The sequence below is a fragment of the Belonocnema kinseyi genome, chromosome 2, assembly GCF_010883055.1.
Source record: "Belonocnema kinseyi isolate 2016_QV_RU_SX_M_011 chromosome 2, B_treatae_v1, whole genome shotgun sequence".
Taxonomy (NCBI): domain Eukaryota; kingdom Metazoa; phylum Arthropoda; class Insecta; order Hymenoptera; family Cynipidae; genus Belonocnema; species Belonocnema kinseyi.
Window position 1 is genome coordinate 16978084 of NC_046658.1, and position 2528 is coordinate 16980611.

Here is a 2528-nt window from a genome sequence, read left to right on the forward strand (position 1 = left end):
AATTATGTTATATTATAACAGCCTTATTTAAATCTTGATCCGCATTTGAAAGAAATTAAAGAAATTGGTGATTTTGGAATTTATCTCGTTTGGATAAAAACTCAATGGTTTGATTGAAAAATTAATTACTTTATTGAAAATGTAACTATTTTGTAAAAAAAGTCCTCTTTTCTATCAAAAATTCAACTACTTTGTTAAAATTTTTATTTCTTTTATTTGAAGGTTTATCTCTTTCGTTGAAAATATATTTTAATGAAACAGATAATTAATCGATACCATTTTTGGTTAAAAAATCATATATTTTGTTAATAATTCGTCTTTCTTTGTAGAAATTAAATTGCTTTATGGAAAATTTATACTTTTTGATTAAAAATTACATTTTTCGGTTGAATTATCAACTGTAAATATTTTTTGGTTGCAAAATTAAATTAATTTTCTATCAAATAATTGGAGTTTTAACTAATACAATGTACTGGATAAAGCTTCAACCAAAAATTGAATAGTCCAATTTCCAGATAAGAACGATTAATATTTAATTAATCGTAGAATAGTTACATTTTCAGATAAAAAAAATTTTTAATCGAAAAAATAAATTTTCAATAAAGTTGTTAAATTCTCAACCAATAACATGAATTTTCGACCGAGAAAATTAATGATATACAAAAAAAGACAAATTTCAAACAAAATACACGAGTTTTCAACGAAATTATTCAATTTTAAAGTAAAAAAAAATGAATTATCTATAAAAAGTTGATTTTTTTCGGCGAACAATATGAGATTTAAATCGAAGAGTTAAACTTTCACCAAATAGTTAAATTTTTAACCATAATTATAAAACCTTGTTGAAAAAACAGTATTTTTTTACAAAGTAAATCAACTTTTAGTAAAATAATCGACTTTTAAGCCCAAGAAGATGTACAGTTCATATTTCAACTAAACAATTGCATTTTTCATTAAAAATGATACATTTTTAACGAAAAAGATTAAAATTCTACCAAACAAGGTCAATTTCGAACAAAATATATGAACTTTCAACAAAATTATTTAATTTTACAGTCAAAAAGAGTATTATCTACAAAAAAGCTGAATTTTTAACCCAAAAATATGATTTTTCAACAAAAATTTTAATTGTCGACCACATAGTTTAACTTTCACTTACAGTTGAAGTACTTAGTTGAAAAATTAATTTTTTCTTATTAAGGATTCTTAATTTTAGTCGAAAATTCAACTTTTCACTTTGTATTTTTTTTTATTTTTACTTTGTAAAAAAAATACTGTTATTTTCAACAAGGTTTTATAATTATGGTTAAAAATTTAGCTATTTGTGTGAAAGTTTAACTCTTTGATTGAAAACTCATATTTTTCGCTGAAAAAATCAACTTTTTGTAGATAATTCGCTTCATTGACTTTAAAATTAAATAATTTCGTTGAAAATTCATGTATTTTGTTTGAAATTGGTTTTTTTTCTGTAGATCATTAATTTTCTTGGTCGAAAATTCATGTTATTGGTTGAGAAATTAACAACTTTACTGAAAATTAATTTTTTTTATTAAAAATTATTTTTCTTATCTGAAAATGTAACTATTCTAGGATTGATTAAAAATTAATCGTTTTTATCTGGAAATTGAACTATTCATTTTTTGGTTGAAACTTTATCCTGTACATTGTATTAGTTAAAACACCAATTTTTTGATAGAAAATTAATTTAATTTGTTAAAAAGTAAACTTTTGGGTTGAAAATTTATATGATTTGTTAATTAGATTTTTTCCTAAAATTAAAAAAATGCAAAATAAAAAAATTTCCTAAAAATCTTCCGGATTCTTTTTTTTTTAATTTTTAAAATGTTTTCAAATACTCACTTAAAATTTATTTGTCAAAATAAAAAATCATTTTCAATCACAACAATTTTTGTTATTCTTTTTAAATACTGTACAATTCTCAAAAAGCTTTTTTTTTAAATCTGCAAAAGTCTAAATCGTGTTTCAAATTATTGGAAATAATTTCAAGTTTTAAATTAATTCTGAATCTTTTTTTTAATTACAAGTGTAGCGTTTAAACTTAAGATTGAGCTCATTACAAATTTAACAATTCAAGGCGTTCTATTTCGAAACATTCTGTTCAAATTTGTGTAGTTTTTAACAATTGTTTGTAATGGATTGTTTTAAATGAATGGTCAAATATTGCTGATAATTAACGAAATTTTCTTTTTTTAATTAAAAAATTTCAAATTGAATGGGTTCAAAATAAAAAATTTTTATACTGAAATAATATTTCAAGTCATAATCGAAAACAAATAAATTAATTTTCTAACAAATAATTGGTGTTTTAACTAATACAATTTACAGGATAAAGTTTAACCAAAAATGGAATAGTTCAATTTCCAGATAAAAGCTGTGATAAAAAATTCAATTATTATTATTATTACTATTATTACATCATTAAGCCATTTCCCTTTCGGGGTAGGCGTGACTCACTCGGCAGGGGAAAGGAGTAGTGTGTGGAAGGGATAGAGATTTTTCAGATTGAT